This window comes from Helianthus annuus, chromosome 16 (genome assembly GCF_002127325.2).
Source record: "Helianthus annuus cultivar XRQ/B chromosome 16, HanXRQr2.0-SUNRISE, whole genome shotgun sequence".
Lineage (NCBI taxonomy): Eukaryota > Viridiplantae > Streptophyta > Magnoliopsida > Asterales > Asteraceae > Helianthus > Helianthus annuus.
Window position 1 is genome coordinate 16,974,332 of NC_035448.2, and position 11,411 is coordinate 16,985,742.

Here is an 11,411-nt window from a genome sequence, read left to right on the forward strand (position 1 = left end):
GGGGAAACGAATCGACTCGGTATAGGGTATTAACCCCCAGGTGGCTATGGGACTAAGCTAACCTAACCTGCGGAGTGTCACATTCCAGCGGTTGGGAGGACCGTGGGATATCCCCCCCAACCATAAGAGGTACCTAAATGGAAGCTTGTTCTTCCTACCTCCTACATGAATTCTATGACACAATAGAGGTACCTAAATGAAGATTTATCTTCTACCTCATGCTTGACTAATGGACTAAATAATACATATAATACTTATACATATATATATACTATTCGAACCCTTGATGATGGACTTGTGTTCATTCGTCAAGATATTAGAATAACATCATCTAAGACATAAGACTTGTTACGATTCTAATGAGTATATTACTCATGAAAACATTAACCCTTGAGGTTTCATAGTGTCAAGAACAAGTACTTGGTGTTAAAGAATTATTACTTTCGAATACCTATATTCTTGTGTTTTAACTTCCTAAATCCCTACACGAACATATTCAACCTTCTAACCTCATCAACTTCGTCTCATTGGATAATCGGAAAGCATACGCAAATTTTGTGAGTATACTCGCAACCCCCTTTTATGTTTACCACTTTTTGGGGTGTAACATGTTTAACTATTAAACTACACTTAAACTTATTCTTTATGCAATGCACGAAAACAATCCTTCTACATGAATACTATGTTGTGATACTTGATGCTTACGTGGACCATAATTATGTGATATGTTTTAGTCATTAGCTTTCACGAGCCTCCATTTGACATGTATAGCGCTATAGGAGTAACGCACCGCCCCCCTTAAACTTGTGGTCATGTCAAATTAACTAAACTTTCTTGCGTAAACAGAGGATTGGCTAGAAATATTGCATGCCATGTTAGGTTGATCTTGTATAAACTAAGTTGCCATGTGGATTCGTTTTAAACTTTATACTTATACTTATTCTTAAACTTGTATACTCGCCTTTGCTTTTGCATTGAATTGTATTTTAAACATGTTACAGGTTGATGATTGATGATGCTAAGAAATGGATTAGCAAAAGATGCCTAGATACTCACTTAGACGTTAGGTTTAAAGTATTGTATCAATTTTGGTTATGTTATGTTGAACAATGTTGTATTTGGATTTTTTTGTAATGTTTGACAATTTATTTATGAAATGAAATCGGTTGAATTAAATATTGTCACAAATAGTGTTATGAAGTCTCTTACAATCTTGAACAAGTCCCACTCCGATGATTCCGCCATTGGTTGGGGTGTGACAGATTGGTATTAGAGCCATAACTATAGGGAATTAGGAAAAGTAGGAATGCTTTTACCTAGTCTATAGTTTTAGAGCCTTATTTTTATGTTTTGCTACATGCATGTCACTTTATATGTTTCTTATTTATTCTTTTTGAGCCTTTTAAACAAATATGTCGTTTTATACTTATGTATCATACTTGACATGCTATTGTTATGTGTTAATACATGTTTCATTATGTGTTAATATTTGTTTTAATATTTCGTTCTTTATGTGCCATTCCTGACATGATTATACTTGTTTGTTTAATCCACAACGTACGCTTTTCCTGATACATTTTACTCGACTACTCTAAATCCACAAACACTCGTATTATACAAAAGAGACAAGTTTACCAAAATAGGCGTGAAACCCACAATTTGGTGAATGACTCTCATCCCGCTTATTATTATTATTATTATTTTTCTTTTTTTTTTTGCACGAAATTTCGCCATTTAGCTAGGAGTGAAATCCACATCTAAATGGTAAATTTCCAATTCAAACTCTAGTGGACCCTCGTCATAGTGTTGAAATTAAATTTTGACCCGACGAGTACCAACCACACTTAGGATACGAAATCGCCAAGTTAGGGGTGAAACCCGCACCTTGTCGACTAGTTCCATTCGTTGATTTTTCATAATCCCGCCAAGTCTCGAAATTTCGATTGATTTAGGACATGTAGTAACCGGAAGGGCAGATACCGTTAATCGACTTGTTGGCGAGAGTATTTCACCTATTAGGCCAAAGCATGCTCCTCGAATTCGAAAGACTTTTCGACCACTTTGGTTAGTCAAAGTTCCGTTTTTGGAACCATCCAAATTTTAATCAAATGTGTGTTTCTATTATTTATCTTATACGATACAATCTTTCAAATTCAAATTAACTTTCGATATTTTCTTCTCACACACGCAACATATTGATTTTTTTTTTACATATGCATGTTTTCATGTAATTCTATTCATATTCCTTGTAACAACAAATGGAGACATACCATCTAGATAGGAGTGATTTCCTTACCTTGACGATTAACTCCACTCCTTTTTTCAAAAAAAAAAGACCTCACCAACGAGTTAGGGGTGATTCCCTTACCTAGGTTATCGTTACCAAAACTTCCCTTCACAATATTTTATTATGCAAACCCGATCATGTTTGTACCTAAACCGTTTATCATTATTCAAAATACATACTTATACCGATTTCAAAATACATTGTTTTCCCGAATGTACTTCTTATTCCACAATCTATTTTCACTCAACTCATATACGCGAGAATCTTAATCATGTCTTAAAACGTTTTATTTCCCGAATTTCAAAACCTTACGGAATGCTACCTATCAATTTAATCGGTCCAATGAGTCTCTGGCCCATGAACTTCAAATTCGACTTAATCACTAAAACACACTCAAGTTATATCACCATACTAAACTTTCCTCATATACTTATAAGGTCTTATAGATATTATACGAACGTTTACCAAAGACGCTTTTCAACATCAACAAATCATTTGTTAAGATTTTTTTTTCCTTTCCTAAACAATCACTAAGCCCTTTTGCTAACTTTCTTTTCTAAGGATCGACGTTTTCACAAGAACCTTCAAAATTCAAAATTCCTTGTTTTGATGCAAATAAAGCAAACCCGTCATTTACGAAAACCTTTTTCTACACCGTATAATTCGTCATTCAAATTTCAAAACACGTGGGCTAGAAGACTTCATGGGGACCGACAATCTTCACATACGTAAACTCTTTTTAAAACAAAAGTAGCATTTCATTCATTACAAAGTACGTTATGCTTAACCAATGAATACTTTTACATTCACAAACTATATTCTACCTTCCAATTCAACTCAACCTATTTTGATTCAATAAACGCGACATTTCGCTTAAACAACTATACATGTAAATCATCATACACGTTTTAATCGTTACCTCGCGATGAGTTCGCTCATATCATTCGTCTTACATATTCAAACTTCTCAAGCATTTTATATGCCCGAATTCGTTATACTTCAACATACGCTGTATACGTAATTTTTATTAATCGTGCTACCTTCACACTCATATGTTTTATGCTTATACTTATACTCGTACTACTCGTACGTTTTATGTCTATACTCATACTCATGTGCATATTCATACTTAAACTTATATCTATGCTCACACTTTCATTCATACTCATGATTCATACATTCGTACCCGTACGCAAGCGTAATCCGAGGGATTTGCTTACGTGGGTCTCATACATACTTAAGCATGGACTTGCTTACATACTACATTCTTACACGTACACATTCTTAATTTTTAAATTATGTATACGGTATACCCTAATTCACACACAACTAGTACAAGCTATGCGGATCATGCGACGATCAATATAATCGCGGGTGCACACGGGATTATAGTGATAAGCGCATGAGAACCCTAGAGTGTACTACTGTGTATGGTAAGACACGAAATGTAACATGACACCGAATACGAAACGGGCGTAATGTGGTCAAAACATGGTGGATACGCCGCTGGTACTTCCTATATATAAGTGTTTTCACCATGTTACTAAAATTTCATAAAACGCGCCATGAGAAATTCAGTGTTTTGCAGGCCTTTGGACCTAATACAAACTTTAAACAACTCACAAACGTATTATATCCGATTATCCACGACGAGACTTCATCTTTAACACGCTACTTTCGTCTATCTAATACTTATATCATTCTTATACCTGCATTCGTTTATTAGGAATCAATCATCCACTTCTATACTTCTAGTATTCTCCATTATTTTTGTCTTTTATACGAACCTCGTTGGCAATCAAGTTTGTTAAACCGTCTTCCTATTCTTATTTCTTATATAGACGTAATTAGTAGACCGTTATCACTTTATTCAAAGTACTAGGCCTTGTCGTTCTCCAAAACTTCATACTTTTCAAAACGTTTCAAATTTTCCAAGTCTCAATTCTAAATAATCACCTTATTGCCAAAACTTTTTCAAGCCTTCCTCTTGAATAGATTTCGGGACGAAATTTTCTAAAGGAGTGGAGACTGTAACGCCCCGCTCTTTTCGTATTTCTATTTTTAGAAAACTCGTATTCTTTCAAAATCTTATTCCGACACTAATCATTAGCATCCGATGCTTTAATTATAACAAAACTTGGTCATTTTATTTTTTTTATTAGTTGTACTTGTTTTTCATTCAAATCATACATATATTTGATTCATACTCGTACCCTTGTAAACACATGCGTAACTTACAATCAATGAATGATTCTAGATATCCTATATGTGCAAACACTTGATTATACGTTCACAATACGAAACCTATACTTTATTTTATACAAACTTATTTAATTTTATATTTTTGTATAAATTAAACATTAATATATAGGGTGGGAGTTGGCTACAAAGTCTATTTTTCCTACAAAGTGTACAAAGTCACAAAACACCATAATTTCAGTCATAAAACACACTCAAAACCCACAAATAACAAAGAGAATATTACTAAAACGTCATATTCGTGGGTTTTGTGTTATGTTTTGGATGATAAGGCTTTGATTTTCGAATGAGTAACATTAGTGTGTTTTATGTTGATTATCATGTTGTGTTTTATGTTTATAGTTCTACGATGGTGTGTTTGAAGTTATTGTGGATTGTTAGGGTTTGAATATTGTGTTTTTGTGATATTCACTATGTTATTTGTGGGTTTTGAGTGTGTTTTAAGGCTGAAATTGTGGTGTTTTATGACTTTGTACACTTTGTAGGAAAAATGGACTTTGTAGCCGAACCCCACCCTTAATATATATATATATATATATATATATATTGAGAAATTAATTAATATTAGCAATATATAATATACTTATTTTAAACAAAAAAATAGGAAACATAAAATATTCTAAAAGGCCTTATGGCCAATCGATACCAACAGCAACAAAAAGATTATGGCTGAATTCATATATGATCACTTTTAATTATATGTTCTCATTAGTAGTAAATATTATATTATAGTATGTAATATGCCAAAATAATCAACATAAAGGAACCAAATTGATAAAATGGTAACAGCCTCCTGATCGCAGATCATGGGGAGGTGTTTTAAATTGTTCTTTTGAATGTTAAAAGCCATCACTTAATGTTACCCTTGATTAAAATGGGTAGTTATATGATTTATTTAAATAACATAACATATTAAAATACTTTATCTAACTTAGTTAGCTAAACACACACAAAAAAAAAAAAAGAGGAAATCACATGGCTGTTAACAGCCAGTTCGGTCGCAAGTCACAAGGCAAAAAGAACAAGTTTTATTTTATTTATTTATTTTAAACTACCACCTACTTTTATTAATTACTCAACTAACACAACCCTAATCCTTCCTTATAAATACCTAAGGCCTCCCAAGTCTTTTACACTTTAGAAACACTCTCAACACTCTCTAAAACACCCGAGTTCGTAGCTGAAAGTGCAGGTTCGAGCAGAAACATCAAGCTCCACTAAAGTGAGCATAACTTCTTCATTTCTCATCCGTTTTAGCTCATTCTTTTTCCAGAACGTTTGGCTTGACCTTAGCTTCGATTCCATGGGTATTTCGCAGAGAATAAGTCCCTGGAACTCCGGCAAATAGGCTCCAAAGTTCACTGTTTTTACTAAACATTGTTTATACTTGTGCAAACTTGAGTTTAACTCACTCAAACCCACGTCCTTATGCTTATAACCTCTTCCATGGTTAGTTAAGCTTAAAAACGGGGCTGAGACATACAAAATCAGAGGTTAATCCTCAAATACTTTCTGTTTTATTTAGGGTTTTTAACCTACAAGTCAAGTTCAAGCTTCAAGCTTGATGAAGGTGTGATTATGGACCAACTTGGGTTGTCCAACATAGAATCCCCACATTACTTGATGATTTCTCTTAGTATAGTTGTTTCTTATTCTTGTATTGATATTAGTTCATGACCCTCATTGTATGTTTTTACATCAAGTGTAGTGGTGAACCATAACTGGTACCTAAATGGAAGCTTGTTCTTCTACCTCCTACATGAATTCTATGACACAATAGAGGTACCTAAATGAAGATTTATCTTCTACCTCATGCTTGACTAATGGACTAAATAATACATATAATACTTATACATATATATACTATTCGAACCCTTGATGATGGACTTGTGTTCATTCGTCAAGATATTAGAATAACATCATCTAAGACATAAGACTTGTTACGATTCTAATGAGTATATTACTCATGAAAACATTAACCCTTGAGGTTTCATAGTGTCAAGAACAAGTACTTGGTGTTAAAGGATGATTACTTTCGAATACCTATATTCTTGTGTTTTAACTTCCTAAATCCCTACACGAACATATTCAACATTCTAACCTTATCAACTTCGTCTCATTGGATAATCGGAAAGCATATGCAAATTTTGTGAGTATACTCGCAACCCCCTTTTATGTTTACCACTTTTTAGGGTGTAACATGTTTAACTATTAAACTACACTTAAACTTATTCTTTATGTAATGCACGAAAACAATCCTTATACATGAATACTATGTTGTGATATTTGATGCTTATGTGGACCATACTTATGTGATATGTTTTAGTCATTAGCTTTCACGAGCCTCCATTTGACATGTATAGCGCTATAGGAGTAACGCACCGCCCCCCTTAAACTTGTGGTCATGTCAAATTAACTAAACTTTCTTGCGTAAACAGAGGATTGGCTAGAAATATTGCATGCCATGTTAGGTTGATCTTGTATAAACTAAGTTGCCATGTGGATTCGTTTTAAACTTTATACTTATACTTATTCTTAAACTTGTATACTCGCCTTTGCTTTTGCATTGAATTGTATTTTAAACATGTTACAGGTTGATGATTGATGATGCTAAGAAATGGATTAGCAAAAGATGCCTAGATACTCACTTAGACGTTAGGTTTAAAGTATTGTATCAATTTTGGTTATGTTATGTTGAACAATGTTGTATTTGGATTTTTTTTGTAATGTTTGACAATTTATTTATGAAATGAAATCAGTTGAATTAAATATTGTCACAAATAGTGTTATGAAGTCTCTTACAATCTTGAACAAGTCCCACTCCGATGATTCCGCCATTGGTTGGGGTGTGACAGATTGGTATTAGAGCCATAACTATAGGGAATTAGGAAAAGTAGGAATGCTTTTACCTAGTCTATAGTTTTAGAGCCTTATTTTTATGTTTTGCTACATGCATGTCACTTTATATGTTTCTTATTTATTCTTTTTGAGCCTTTTAAACAAATATGTCGTTTTATACTTATGTATCATACTTGACATGCTATTGTTATGTGTTAATACATGTTTCATTATGTGTTAATATTTGTTTTAATATTTCGTTCTTTATGTGCCATTCCTGACATGATTATACTTGTTTGTTTAATCCACAACGTACGCTTTTCCTCATACATTTTACTCGACTACTCTAAATCCACAAACACTCGTATTATACAAAAGAGACAAGTTTACCAAAATAGGCGTGAAACCCACAATTTGGTGAATGACTCTCATCCCGCTTATTATTATTATTATTATTTTTCTTTTTTTTTTTGCACGAAATTTCGCCATTTAGCTAGGAGTGAAATCCACATCTAAATGGTAAATTTCCAATTCAAACTCTAGTGGACCCTCGTCATAGTGTTGAAATTAAATTTTGACCCGACGAGTACCAACCACACTTAGGATACGAAATCGCCAAGTTAGGGGTGAAACCCGCACCTTGTCGACTAGTTCCATTCGTTGATTTTTCATAATCCCGCCAAGTCTCGAAATTTCGATTGATTTAGGACATGTAGTAACCGGAAGGGCAGATACCGTTAATCGACTTGTTGGCGAGAGTATTTCACCTATTAGGCCAAAGCATGCTCCTCGAATTCGAAAGACTTTTCGACCACTTTGGTTAGTCAAAGTTCCGTTTTTGGAACCATCCAAATTTTAATCAAATGTGTGTTTCTATTATTTATCTTATACGATACAATCTTTCAAATTCAAATTAACTTTCGATATTTTCTTCTCACACACGCAACATATTGATTTTTTTTTTACATATGCATGTTTTCATGTAATTCTATTCATATTCCTTGTAACAACAAATGGAGACATACCATCTAGATAGGAGTGATTTCCTTACCTTGACGATTAACTCCACTCCTTTTTTCAAAAAAAAAAGACCTCACCAACGAGTTAGGGGTGATTCCCTTACCTAGGTTATCGTTACCAAAACTTCCCTTCACAATATTTTATTATGCAAACCCGATCATGTTTGTACCTAAACCGTTTATCATTATTCAAAATACATACTTATACCGATTTCAAAATACATTGTTTTCCCGAATGTACTTCTTATTCCACAATCTATTTTCACTCAACTCATATACGCGAGAATCTTAATCATGTCTTAAAACGTTTTATTTCCCGAATTTCAAAACCTTACGGAATGCTACCTATCAATTTAATCGGTCCAATGAGTCTCTGGCCCATGAACTTCAAATTCGACTTAATCACTAAAACACACTCAAGTTATATCACCATACTAAACTTTCCTCATATACTTATAAGGTCTTATAGATATTATACGAACGTTTACCAAAGACGCTTTTCAACATCAACAAATCATTTGTTAAGATTTTTTTTTCCTTTCCTAAACAATCACTAAGCCCTTTTGCTAACTTTCTTTTCTAAGGATCGACGTTTTCACAAGAACCTTCAAAATTCAAAATTCCTTGTTTTGATGCAAATAAAGCAAACCCGTCATTTACGAAAACCTTTTTCTACACCGTATAATTCGTCATTCAAATTTCAAAACACGTGGGCTAGAAGACTTCATGGGGACCGACAATCTTCACATACGTAAACTCTTTTTAAAACAAAAGTAGCATTTCATTCATTACAAAGTACGTTATGCTTAACCAATGAATACTTTTACATTCACAAACTATATTCTACCTTCCAATTCAACTCAACCTATTTTGATTCAATAAACGCGACATTTCGCTTAAACAACTATACATGTAAATCATCATACACGTTTTAATCGTTACCTCGCGATGAGTTCGCTCATATCATTCGTCTTACATATTCAAACTTCTCAAGCATTTTATATGCCCGAATTCGTTATACTTCAACATACGCTGTATACGTAATTTTTATTAATCGTGCTACCTTCACACTCATATGTTTTATGCTTATACTTATACTCGTACTACTCGTACGTTTTATGTCTATACTCATACTCATGTGCATATTCATACTTAAACTTATATCTATGCTCACACTTTCATTCATACTCATGATTCATACATTCGTACCCGTACGCAAGCGTAATCCGAGGGATTTGCTTACGTGGGTCTCATACATACTTAAGCATGGACTTGCTTACATACTACATTCTTACACGTACACATTCTTAATTTTTAAATTATGTATACGGTATACCCTAATTCACACACAACTAGTACAAGCTATGCGGATCATGCGACGATCAATATAATCGCGGGTGCACACGGGATTATAGTGATAAGCGCATGAGAACCCTAGAGTGTACTACTGTGTATGGTAAGACACGAAATGTAACATGACACCGAATACGAAACGGGCGTAATGTGGTCAAAACATGGTGGATACGCCGCTGGTACTTCCTATATATAAGTGTTTTCACCATGTTACTAAAATTTCATAAAACGCGCCATGAGAAATTCAGTGTTTTGCAGGCCTTTGGACCTAATACAAACTTTAAACAACTCACAAACGTATTATATCCGATTATCCACGACGAGACTTCATCTTTAACACGCTACTTTCGTCTATCTAATACTTATATCATTCTTATACCTGCATTCGTTTATTAGGAATCAATCATCCACTTCTATACTTCTAGTATTCTCCATTATTTTTGTCTTTTATACGAACCTCGTTGGCAATCAAGTTTGTTAAACCGTCTTCCTATTCTTATTTCTTATATAGACGTAATTAGTAGACCGTTATCACTTTATTCAAAGTACTAGGCCTTGTCGTTCTCCAAAACTTCATACTTTTCAAAACGTTTCAAATTTTCCAAGTCTCAATTCTAAATAATCACCTTATTGCCAAAACTTTTTCAAGCCTTCCTCTTGAATAGATTTCGGGACGAAATTTTCTAAAGGAGTGGAGACTGTAACGCCCCGCTCTTTTCGTATTTCTATTTTTAGAAAACTCGTATTCTTTCAAAATCTTATTCTGACACTAATCATTAGCATCCGATGCTTTAATTATAACAAAACTTGGTCATTTTATTTTTTTTATTAGTTGTACTTGTTTTTCATTCAAATCATACATATATTTGATTCATACTCGTACCCTTGTAAACACATGCGTAACTTACAATCAATGAATGATTCTAGATATCCTATATGTGCAAACACTTGATTATACGTTCACAATACGGAACCTATACTTTATTTTATACAAACTTATTTAATTTTATATTTTTGTATAAATTAAACATTAATATATATATATATATATATTAAGAAATTAATTAATATTAGCAATATATAATATACTTATTTTAAACAAAAAAATAGGAAACATAAAATATTCTAAAAGGCCTTATGGCCAATCGATACCAACAGCAACAAAAAGATTATGGCTGAATTCATATATGATCACTTTTAATTATATGTTCTCATTAGTAGTACATATTATATTATAGTATGTAATATGCCAAAATAATCAACATAAAGGAACCAAATTGATAAAATGGTAAGAGCCTCCTGATCGCAGATCATGGGGAGGTGTTTTAAATTGTTCTTTTGAATGTTAAAAGCCATCACTTAATGTTACCCTTGATTAAAATGGGTAGTTATATGATTTATTTAAATAACATAACATATTAAAATACTTTATCTAACTTAGTTAGCTAAACACACAAAAAAAAAAAAGAGGAAATCACATGGCTGTTAACAGCCAGTTCGGTCGCAAGTCACAAGGCAAAAAGAACAAGTTTTATTTTATTTATTTATTTTAAACTACCACCTACTTTTATTAATTACTCAACTAACACAACCCTAATCCTTCCTTATAAATACCTAAGGCCTCCCAAGTCTTTTACACTTTAGAAACACTCTCA